Raw genomic sequence first — 12,708 nt, 5'->3', positions numbered from 1 at the left:
AGGATATGGCAAATACAGAGAATCAGGAGGTTAAAAACAGGCCTGCGGAGTTCCTCGGTTCCATTACCAAATGCACACACACTGGTGGAAGTCATGCCCCCGCCTGAACAGGAATGGGCTCCATGCTGTCACATGCCTGCTGTCTTCTCATGGGGCCAAGCACACCCTCAGGGAAGGGAAGGGACATCCTTCTGGGGCCATCTGCCTTGCCTCCTTGCATCCTACCATCTTCCTGGAACCTACAACCCTCTGAACACATCTCGTGCCTTAAGTGAATTCTTTATCTGCTTACTGCTGGTCTCCCCAAGAGAATGTCAATTGGAGGACACAAGACTAACAGTGACCAACAAACCCTTACTGAGCAACCACCCTCTGCTGGGCATGGTTCTAGGCCTTGGGGACACAGCAGTGAACCTGACAGAATCACTGCCTCAGTGATTGCTTGGCACAGCCTTCAGAACAGAGCAGACCTTCTGGAAATGCGGGCTAATAGGCACAAAGGAGGATGCCCAGGGTCTGAGCATCACTGACATTGCCATCTACATGCTGTGTACCCCCACTCCCTCTTTATCCTGCCCCCCACACCCTGTAAACCCCACAGGGTACTCATATGGTACCCAGCCAGGGGTCACTAAATGGCTGCTGGTGCCAGCAGAGGGCACTCCAGCATGAATGAGCTTGAAAAGCCACTAGAAACTAAATTATTCTCGATTTCCAAATTTGACAGAATTAGCACCATTTTAAAGTTAAAATTCAACTTCTCCTAAAATATTTATCATGAACAAACCAGCAATATTAAATCTTACCACTTTTCTCAATTTTTTATATGAAATGAATGCATAACAGCAAGTTGTTAGCCTCAAACAAATCAACATTAAAAAAAAATTCCATTCCTTAAGAGTTGAGACTGTATCAACATTTATGTCATCTATCAGTTAAAACTGGCATTACCTGGACCCTGACATTTTTTTTATTTGCCAATCTGATAGAAGAGAAATACTAGTTCTCTTTTATTTTACATTCTCTGATGAATACCAGTGAGGCTAAAATTTATATTATTACTGGTCATTTATGTTTTTTCTTTTAAGAACTGAATGATCAATGTTCTGAAACTCTCCTTTTATTACTGAGGTATTCATCTTTTAATTATTGATATAAAAATCTCTTAAGAAAATTAGCCTTTGCTTTTTATATGTTACAAGCAATTTTTCTGAGGCTGCTGTTTGCATTTTGATTTTGTAGTTTCTGAACACTAGTTTTCCATTTTTAAGAAGCTAATCTTTCTTTAGGGTTTCTGTCTTTGGTGTCATGCTTAAAAAAGGCTTTTCCCAACGAAGATTGTATCAATACCTTCTTATATTTTCTTTTAGTAATTTAATGGTTTCATAGATTACATGTAATCAGCTCATTCATTCATCAACTGATTACAGACTAAGGTCATATTTTTTTTCCTAACTGGTTGCTTACTCATCCCAACGGCATTTATTATTCTAGCCTTCCTCCACTTCTTTGAGATGCGTATTTCTAAGTTTTATAAACACACTTGGATTTGTGACTGGCAGTATAAAGTCTTTGGCAAAGACACTTGTTTGGGGAAATTTTTAACGCCAGATATAAGAACTTTTCAAATAAGCGGCATCTTAGGTATAAAATACTCAAGAGTATATATCCTTGTTCGTCAAAGCATGTGTGGATGTTGGTGTCTTACACGTATTCTGATATTGACCACTGTGGCACGACACAGAAATCCAACGTCCAGCTTAACGTTACAAACCATGCAGTCTGCTCTGTGACCTGTTACCACAGCTTCTGGACGCTGCTGCTGCACTGTGCTGTCCTTTTTCTTTTCCTTAGGAATGATTACTACCCACGCGAGACACCTTGGACATGGCTGTGCTCTGGCCATTCCATCCTGCCATGCTATGTTTTTTCTCTAGTTGGCTTTTCATTTCATGGATTACAGAGTTTCAACTCTATTGCCTGCCACTTTCAAATATGTTATTTGGTCTAAAATGATTATCACTTTACCTTATTCCCTCTGCTCCAGTCGAGTTCTTACTTAATAATTATTAGGATTATATCTTCTCTTAACTCATTAAAAAGTGAGAACAGACTGTTCTATTTTTTTCTCTTTCATGAAACAAATCTCTCTCAGGAAAATGATCTGCTTCTGCATCAGTACTTCTTTTTCCCTCTTTGAAGTTGCACAGCTTTGAGACCTGATCCAAAGTTGCTTATTTATTATTGAATTTGCCCAGAAATTCCACAGTCCAACTTAAAAAGCAGCTTGGGAGCAGACTGGACTGTGATGAAACCCAAGAGCATCTCTTATTTACAAGGTCTCCTTCATGATGTCCCCAGCTTAAGAGTTCTGATTCACCTTCTGCACCTGGCTCTGGGAGGGCCTGGCCCAAAGTGGAGACGGTTCAGGGAAGGCCTGCTTACTTCCAGAGCTGGCAGGTAGAGGACTCACTGAGTATGTCTGTAACTACACGTGCACCGTGGCCCAGAGCACAGTATACAAGTCCAGGACGGGCCAAATATATGTTACTATTGTCCACGGCTGCTGGGGCTGAAAACATTGTACTTCTCAGACAACTAGGTTTTAAAATACAATAATGGAATGCAACTGAGGGAAGTTCCTGGCACTCAGCTCTCAATCAGCCAGCCTGGCCCCTGCCCCACTGTTACAATTAGAGGAATTATCCTCCTCTTTCCTTGTGCTTTAGAGCCCACTCCCCACTACCTTTGAGGAACCATACTCCAGTGTCTTCAAGACTACTGGGAGCCCTGGGAAAACAAACTGTTTGAAGGGGTATGTCGGCACAAATCACTGTGACAGAATCCATTTCTAGATTCTAGATGGCCAACATCCACATATGCTCTGTCTGGTAACAAATCTGTGGACAACACCCTTGAGGCCAAGGAGTCATGCCAGCTCTCCATCCCACCTCCTCTTTTACAACCTTCTTCCTCCCTGCAAAAACGCCTACCTCCCATCTTTCCTTGTACTAGAATGAACTGCCTTGAGGAGTGGACATTCCTAGGGGCAAAAGTACCCGTGACACACTAATAACGGTAAAGCCACCTCAAGCGACGCATTAAGGTAGGGTCTGCGTCTCCATTTGCTTTTCCCTATCTATACCCATTTCTTCCTTTTTAAAAATTATTTATTTCTGAGACAGCGTCTCATTCCACTGCTCAGGCTGGAGTGCACAGCTCACTGTAGCCTCGAACTCCAGGACTCAGGTGATCCTCCCACCTCAACCACCCAAGTAGCTGGGACTACAGGTGTGCACCACCGCCCAGCTAATTTTTTGTAGAGATGGGGTCTCACCATGCTGCCCAGGCTGGTCTCAAACTCCTGACCACAAGTGATCTGTCCATCTTGGCCTCCCCAAAGTGTTGGGATTATAGGCATGAGCCACCATGCCTGGCCTATGCTCATTTCTGTAAAGGACAAAGCATGGTATTATAAATAGTATGTCCTGGTTCATGCTGAAGTGTCTTGGGTTCAGACACTGTGGAGTCTGATGGCATGGATGATGAAAACTTCATTTAGTAACTTCAAACCCTAAACCACTGTAAAAGCAGGCATCGCCCCTTTGAGAGCCAAGCAAAGAGGATGCCAAGAAACAACAGCCATGGTGCCTTCCTCTACCCAGGGCACCGGCTCCACGCCTCACCCATCTAACTAGGAACAGGAGTTCAGAGTGAGATGGCTGTCAGAGGCATGTTGTTAGAATGAAAATGAAGTGACTTTCGTCTGAGGGAAAGAGTCTGATTTCGCTGACTAGTTTGACAATTAATGTATATGGCAGATCGTTTTGATAAACTGAATGGGCTGAATCTGGAGCTCCAAGTTTTGGGTGAAAATAGGAAGAATGTAATAAGATTTTTAAAACACTACACTGATATACATATTAGTATGCTGAAATTAATAACATTGCTGTTGGCCGGGCGCGGTGGCTCAAGCCTGCAATCCCAGCACTTTGGGAGGCCGAGACGGGCGGATCACGAGGTCAGGAGATCGAGACCATCCTGGCTAACACGGTGAAACCCCGTCTCTACTAAAAAATACAAAAAACTAGCTGGGCGAGGTGGCGGCGCCTGTAGTCCCAGCTACTCGGGAGGCTGAGGCAGGAGAATGGCGTGAACCCGGGAGGCGGAGCTTGCAGTGAGCTGAGATCCGGCCACTGCACTCCAGACTGGGCGACAGAGCGAGACTCCGTCTCAAAAAAAAAAATAATAATAACACTGCTGTTTTTCTCAACTCTTCCTCAGCATTTCCAGCAAAAGCCTGCAAAGCTGCTCTGAAGTGAGGGGTGACAGATGTAACTATTCAGGGCAAAAAAGCATTCTGATGTCCCTGCAGCTGACAGGGATTGGTAAAGTGATTCTGGTGGACATTTCAGAAACTGAAGCAAAGGATTCCAACAACTGAGTGACAAAGTCTTCTCCAAGTCAGGTGGCTTCCAATTCTCTACTTTCAACAAAATGGAAGAAGGAACCTAATCTAATAGTCAGTGGAAAAATCATGAAAATACTTTACATGAGGACGGGCAAAGTGGCTCATGCCTGTAATCCCAGCACTTTGGGAGGCCAAGGCAGGTGGCTTGCTTGAGCTTAAGAGTTCGAGACCAGCCTGAGCAACATGGCTAAACCCCATCTCCACAAAAAAAAGAAAAATTAGCCGGGTGTGGTGGTGTGCACCTGTAGTCCCAGCTACTTAGGAAGCTGAGGTGAGAGGATTGCTTGAGCCTGGAAATTTGAGGCTGCAGTGAGCCACGACTGCACCACTTCACTCCAGCCTGGGCAATAGAGTGAGACCCTGTCTCAAAAAAAAAAAAAAAAAAAAAAAAAACAACTTTATGATCTTTGGCCTTTAACTTGGAAGTCCAAAGACAAAATGGCACAGCCATAACATGACAACTTCCATCCCCATCTATTTATTTATATGAACAAGAAGTCCTGAGTGTTTATATCTATAAAGACAAAATAATGGAAGAAATCTGGTATTGGACCTTTGTTTCTAGCATAAAATAATATTCATTTACCAATGCATCAATTTAATCAGGGAAAATGCTAATAGTAACCCCATTATCATTTTCAGAGATACACTGCAGGTGAAATGTTATTTTATGTTTAATTATCATCAGAATGTGCTTAAATTCATCATTCATTACACAAACAGTTGATGACTGCCCACCATGTGCCACACACAGTTCTATGCCCTGGAGACACATCAATAAGACATAATTCCCGCCCTTATGAAGAGTACATTCTAGTGGAAGGGAGAGAAAATACATAAATTACATAACAGAAGGAGTAGAAAGTGGGGAGAGGCTGCAATTTTAAGCAGGGAGGTCAGAGAAAATGATGACTTGAAGAAGGAGAGTACTGGGGTGAAGGACACTCCACGTAGATGAAACAGGGTGGGTATGGTAAGAGGCCTAGTATGTTCCGTGAACCCTGCAGAAGCCAGTGTAGTCAGAGAGTGAGGTGGGGGAAGAGGATCTGAGCCCAAAGAGGGAGCAGATGCAAAGGGTGTTGGGCCCTGCAGACCCCTGCAGGTAGCTGGCTCTGATTTAGAGTGAGATGGGGCCATGAAAGGGGTCTCAGTAGGGGAGGGACAGGAGCATATAAACGGATCACAGAGCAGGAGCCCAGTTGTGGGTATCTGTTGTAATCATCCAGGTGAGAGATGGTAATGGTTAGGATCAGGGTGGGAGCAGGTGAAGTGGACAGATTTTGAAGGCAGCAACACCAGAATTTGCTGACAGATTAGGCATGAGAGGAGGAGAGAAGGAGTCAAAGAAGATCTTTGACCTTGCAATGGAAAAGGCAGAGTTGCTACCATGAAGATAAAACGACTGTAGAGGGCACAACTGTGTGAAGTTCAAATCAGACACATTAACTTGAGATTTCAAGTTGGCATCCCAGTGGAGGCGTTGAGTGGGCAGCTGACAGATCATTCTTGAGTGATTGGAGAGGTTGGACAGAGAGGGCAGCTTGGGAGCCATTTGGGGTATAAAAGCATTCTGTCACAAGATAGCCAGGACACCAGGGAACTGACTATACAGGTCCAAAGACAGGATGAAGCCTTGAGGCTCCCTCACTTCGAGGGGCTGGGAGATGAGGCAAAGGATAGGCAGCCAGGACAACGGAAGAAAAACCAGAAGCAGGAGCCTGTACAAATAACAACTGCAACAATCGTTCAAAAGCAAATATTTAACACTTAAGAGTCTTAGTTACAGGAACTTTTCAAATAGTGAGTTCTGGGCCGTGCGTGGTGGCTCACGCCTATAATCCCAGCACTTCGGGAGGCCGAGGCCTGTGGATCACAAGGTCAAGAGCTCGAGACCAGCCTGGCCAACATGGTGAAACTCGTCTATACTAAGAATACAAAAATTAGCCAGGCATAGTGGCGGGTACCTGTACTCCCAGCTACTCAGGATGCTGAGGCAGGAGAATTACTTGAACCCGGGAGGCAGAGGTTGCAGTGAGCTGAGATTACATCACTGCACTCCAGCCTGGGCTATAGAGCAAGACTCTGTCTCAAAAATAATAATAAAAAAAGCTCAATCTATCTATCTACCTGTATATCTAGTTACAGAAGAGTATAAAAAATCACAAATACAATACTTATAAGCATAAAAATGTTTACATTATGGTGCAATTCGAGGGAACAAGTGGAATGAAAACATGAGCGCTAGGAGAAAAAGTAGCAAAGGTTTTCCAGTCAGTGACGTAGAGCTTATACACATCAAAAAAAAAAAAAAAGTGTGATGATGGGCATATCTGTGGTGGTGGGCGTATCTGTGGTATTTAGATTCTATACTGGAAACATTTCAAAGAGTAATACAATATTTTCATTTTTATTTTTATTTTTTATTTATTTATTTTTTTGGAGACAGAGTCTCGCTCTGTCGCCCAGGCTGGGGTGCAGTGGCCGGATCTCAGCTCACTGCAAGCTCCGCCTCCCGGGTTTACGCCATTCTCCTGCCTCAGCCTCCCGAGTAGCTGGGACTACAGGCGCCCGCCACCTCGCCCGGCTAGTTTTTTGTATATTTTTAGTAGAGACGGGGTTTCACCGGGTTAGCCAGGATGGTCTCGATCTCCTGACCTCGTGATCTGCCCGTCTCGGCCTCCCAAAGTGCTGGGATTACAGGCTTGAGCCACCGCGCCCGGCCCTATTTTCATTTTTAAATGTCAATATTTACAGCACACTGGAAGTTACATCCTATGCAAACTTTAAACTTAAAAGGCTCTGATCCATCTCAAATCAGACTGTTGAAAGAGAAGAGACAGAGACAGACGGTGGAGAAGAGTGAGTGAGTGCGAGTGGAGGCAGGAGGCAGGAGGCAGGACAGACACGGGCACAGGGAGCAGGCAGGACTCTGGGATGTAGGGCTGCAGACAAAGACACAATGACAGCTATTATATAGAGATGCTGAGACTTAGAGGAAAACATGAACATAATGAAGCAAGAAATGGACGGTTAGGGGGAAAGCACCAAATGGAATGTCAACAGCTAGAAAATACAGTATCTGAAATGAAAAATTCACTGGATGCGCTTAACAAAAAATGAGACATTGCAGAAAAAGAAATTATCCAAAATGAGTCACAGAAAGAAAAGCGAACAAAGCCTTGTGACCCAATGAAGGTACAATTTACACGTAGAAGTAATCTATATGTAAGACATATATGATATATATATGAACTACAGTGCCAGAAAAGGATCACATAAAAAATATTTAAAGAAATGTTGGCCAAATTATTTCTAGATTGGATGAAAACTATAATTCACAGATCCAAAAAGCTTAATAAATCCCAAATGTGATAAAAAAGAAAAAACCACTTCAAAGCACATTATAATCTGCTGAAAACAGTGATAATCTTAAAAGCAGCCAGAGAATAAAATGCACATCGCATGAAGTGGAACAAAGAACCACCACTAACTTCTTCTAAGGAAAAAAATACGAAGGCAGTAGAATGACATCCTTAAAATGCTGAAACTGTCAACTTAAGAATTCAACCTTCAGCAACACTGACAGAATTCGTCACAAGCAAATCTGCACTACAGAAAAATCTTCAAGGATGTTCTTTAGGCAGAAGGAAAATAACAGAGAGAGAAATCTAGATCTACAAAAGGGAATGAGGGTCATAAATGTTAAGTATGTGGAGACATATATTTTTAAAATAGACTGTGTAAAGCACAGATAATATATTCTGGGTTACAATATACGTAAAAGTGAAACAAATGAGAGCTATAGAATAAAGGTTGGACTGGGAAATGGAAACACACTACTGTTTGTCTAAGCTTCCATCTTAAACATCAGAAAAAGAGCAAATTAAACCGGAAATAAAGAGGAGGCAAATAACAAAGACATGAACAAAATTCAAAAAGTAACAGAGCAAAATCAATGAAACTAAAAGTAGGTTCTTTGCAATGATAAAAAAGACAAAAATTACAATATCAGTAATTAAAGAGAAGATACAACACAGACTCTACAGAACTTAAAAGGATAAGATGATACTAAGAACATTATATCAATAAATTAAAAAATGCAGAGGATATGAGCAAATCCCTTGAAGGACACAGATTAGTGAAACCCACTCAAGAATAACCTAGGCAGCCCTATATCTATTAGAAATGTGTTTATACTTAAAATCTTACCACAACAAAACAAAATTCCAGAGACAAGTGGCTTCACTGGTGAATCCTACCACTGAATAAAGAATTAACAGGCCAGGCACAGTGGTTCACACCTGTAATTCCAGCACTTTGGGAGGATCGCTTGAGCCCAAAGGTTCAAGACCAGCCTGGGCAACATAGTGAGACCCCCGTCTCTACAAAAAATAATTAGCTGGGCATGGTAGTGCATCTGCCCACTACAGATGGTGGGCATCTGTAGTCCCAGTTACCTGAGAGCCTGAGGCAGGAGGACTGCTTGAGCCCAAGAGGTTGAGGTGGCAGTGAAGCATGATCATGCCACTGCAATTCAGCCTGGGCAAGAGAGTAAGACCTTGTCTAAAAAACAATTAATCAACTAATTAATACTAATTCTACACAAGCTCTTCCAGAGACTAGAACACCTCCCCATTCAAAGACCAGAATACATTACCTTGACACCAAAATTAGGCAACTCATTATTAAAAAAAATTACAAATATCCCTCACAGACAGGTAAGAATTTGTAAAACTTATTAATAAAATACTAATATATCAAACTGAGCAATATATGAAACCATTAACACATAATACATGATGAATTATGGTTTATCTCACAAATGCAGCTTTGGTTCAACATTTGAAAAATAATCTATCAATGTAATTTACCTTATCAACAGATCAAAATAAAAAAACCATTATGATCACCTCAGTAGATGCAGAAAAAGCATTTGGCAAATTAAGCATCCATTCATTATTGACCATTTTTGGTTTGGGGCAAAAAAAGCATCCACTCATGATTTTAAAAAATACATATATATACACACACATATATATGCAAACAAGAAGTAGAAAAGAACTTCTCAACCTGATAAAGGGCATCTGCAAAAACCCTATAGCAAGGCCAGACTCAGTGGCTCATGCCTGTAATTCCAGTACTTTGGGAGACCAAGGCAGGCAGATTACCTGAGGTCAGAAGTTCAAGACCAGCCTGGCCAACATGGTGAAATGCCATATCTACTAAAAATATAAAAATTAGCTGGGCATGGTGGTGGGCACCTGTAGTTCCAGCTACTCAGGAATCTGAGGCACACGAATCGCCTGAACCCGGGAGGCAGAGGATGCAGTGAGCGCAATCACACCACTGCACTCCAGCCTGGGCGATAGAGCAAGACTCCATCTCAAAAAAACAAACAAAACCCCTACAGCAAACCATACACGTAATGATGAAAGACTGATAACATCCCCCTAAGATCAGAAACAAGCTGGCTGGGTGCAATGGGTCACGCCTGTAATCCCAGCACTTTGGAAGGCAGAGGCGGGCAGATCACCTGAGGCTGGGAGTTCGAGACCAGCCTGACCAACATGGTGAAACCTCATCTCTACTAAAAATACAAAAATTAGCTGGTTGTGGTGGTGCATGCCTGTAATCCCAGCTACTCGCAGGAGAATTGCTTCAACCTGGGAGGCGGAGGTTGTGGTGACCCGAGATCGCGCCATTGTACTCCAGCCTGGCAACAAGAGCGAAACTCTTTCTCAGGGAAAAAAAAAAAAAAAGGAACAAGCCAAGGATGTCCCTCTCACCACTTCTATACATGATGGTACTGGAAGTCTTAGACAAGAAAACAAGGCAAGAAGAGGAAACAGAAGGATACAGACTGAAAGGGAGAGATAAAATTGTCTTTATGCACAGATGGCATGATAGTTTACATAGAAAAGTCTACAGAATCCACAATACAACTACTACCATGAAAAGCAGGTTTGTCAAGACTGTAGGACACAAGGTCACTATACGAAAATCAGCTGTATTTGTATGTACTAGCAACAGAAAACTCAAAATAGATATATAAACCATATTCATGGATTAGAAGATGTGATAATTAAGATGACAATTATATGGTTTGGACGTATGTCCCCTCCAAATCTCATGTTGAAATGTGATGCCCAATGTTTGAGGTGGGGCCTGGTGGGAGGTGTCTGGGTGATGGGGGCAGATCCTTTATGAATGGCTCAGTGCCATGGTAATTAGTGAGTTCTTACTGTTAGTTCATGCAAGAGTTGGTTGTTTAAAAGCGTCTGCATCTCTTTTGCTCCCTCTCTCACCATGTGACAAGCTAGCTCCACTTTGCCTTCCACTAGGATTATAAGCTTCCCGATGCCCTCACTAGAGGCAGATGCCAGCACCATACTTCCTACACAGCCATAAGCCAAAATTAGCCTCTTTTCTTTACAAATTACCTGGCCTCAGGTATTTCTTTATAGCAATGCAAATAAACGAACACAGCAATTCTCCCCAAATTGATTTACATTAGAGTCAATGTAGTCCTAATTAAAATCTCAGCAAGTTTTTTGCCAAATTTGACAGGCTGATTCTAAAGTGTATGTAGAAAAGTAAAGGAACAAAAAATCACCAAAATAATTTTGCAAAAGTAGAAAAATGCTGAAGGAGTCAGAGGTCACATGATGGGATTTCAAGACTTACTATAAAGCCATAATAATCAAGCAGCGGTATTTGTACAAGTGTAGACATACAGAACAATGGAATGGAACAGAGTCCAGAAATAGACCCACACACATATAGTCATGTAATGTCAACAAAGGTGCCAAGGTAAGTCAATGAGAAAAATCTTCTTCAACAAATGGTGCTAGAAATGGACAATGCAAAAAGAGATAGCAAAATAACAGAAACTACACTCTTTTCTTGTATAATATGTGAAAATTAACTCAAACTGGATCACACACCTAACTAAAACCTAGAGCTATAAAACCTCTGCTTTAAAAAAAATAAAGCCAGGCATGGTGGCTCCTGCCTGTAATCCCAGAACTTTGGGAGGCCAAAGTGGGCTGACCACTTGAGCCCAGGAGTTCAAGACTAGCTTGCGCAACATGGCGAAACCCTGTCTCTACAAAAAATAAAAAAATCAGCCAGGTGTGGTAGCATGTTCCCGTGTACCCAGCTACCTCAGGAGGCTGAGGCGGAAGGATAACTTGAGCCCAGGAGGTGGAGGTTACAGTGAGCCATGATCGTGCCACTGCATTCCAGCTGGGGCAACAGAGCAAGACCCTGTCTCAAAAAAAGAAAATAATTTTAACAATAAGAGAAAATCTTTGTATTTCTTAGACAAAGATTTCTTAGGACACAACAAACACAAACTATTCTTACCAGTTTTGCATTGCTGCTATAATAAATTTTCACAAACTCTATGCCTTGAACAATACAAATTTATTATCTTCTGGAGGCCAGAATACCAAAATGGGTCCCACTGGGCTAAGATCATGACTTTGGCAAGGGGGCACTCCTTTCTGGATGCCCCAGAAAAGGCTGTCTCCTTGCACTACCAGCAGTCAGAAGCTGCCCACAACCAGGGGTCATGGGCCCTTCCTCCATCTCCAGAGGCAGCAGTGGCAGGTGAGTCTTTCTGCCAGTGCATCACCTCACCTGCTTCCTGCTTCCATTGTCACATCACCTTCTCTGACTCTAACTGCTTCTCTCTCCCTTTCCACTTTAAGGATCCCTGTAATTACATTGGGTCCACCTAGAAACTCCAGGACAATCTCCCTGCCTTAAGATCAGATGACTAGCAACCTTAATTTATCTGTAACTCTAATTCCCTTTTGCCATGTAACATAACATATTCAACAGCTTCCAGGAATTAAGACATAGACATCTTTTAGGGCCATTATTCTGCCTACAACATTACCACAAAGAAAAAAATCATAAGTTGGATATCCCCAAATGAATTTAAAATACATGGTCTTTAAAAGACAGTATTAAGGAAATAAAGATGAGCCATAGACTAGGAAAAAACATTTAGAAAACACATCTGATAAAAGACATATCTAGGGTAAAGAACTCTTAAAATTCCACAATAAGAAAAAAAAACTTATTTTTTTTTTAAATGAGCAAAACAGTTGAGCAGATGCGTCTCCAAAAAAGAGATAGTCATTAAGAATATGCAAACTGGCCGGGCGCGGTGGCTCAAGCCTGTAATCCCAGCACTTTGGGAGGCCGAGGCGGGCGGATCACAAGGTCAG

At 42.3% G+C, this 12,708-nt stretch overlaps 1 protein-coding gene across 4 annotated transcripts in view; it reads right to left on the bottom strand.

Moving 5' to 3' along the window:
* The window catches only part of LOC105473829 (ubiquitin conjugating enzyme E2 F (putative)), a 77,185-nt gene that overhangs the window by 26,159 nt on the left and 38,318 nt on the right, over positions 1–12,708 (bottom strand). The gene's annotated exons all lie outside the window — the stretch shown is intronic.

This window comes from Macaca nemestrina, chromosome 11 (assembly GCF_043159975.1).
Source record: "Macaca nemestrina isolate mMacNem1 chromosome 11, mMacNem.hap1, whole genome shotgun sequence".
NCBI classification, from domain to species: domain Eukaryota; kingdom Metazoa; phylum Chordata; class Mammalia; order Primates; family Cercopithecidae; genus Macaca; species Macaca nemestrina.
The sequence above is the reverse complement of the archived record's forward strand: the minus strand, read 5'-3'. Positions and strand labels throughout refer to the sequence as shown.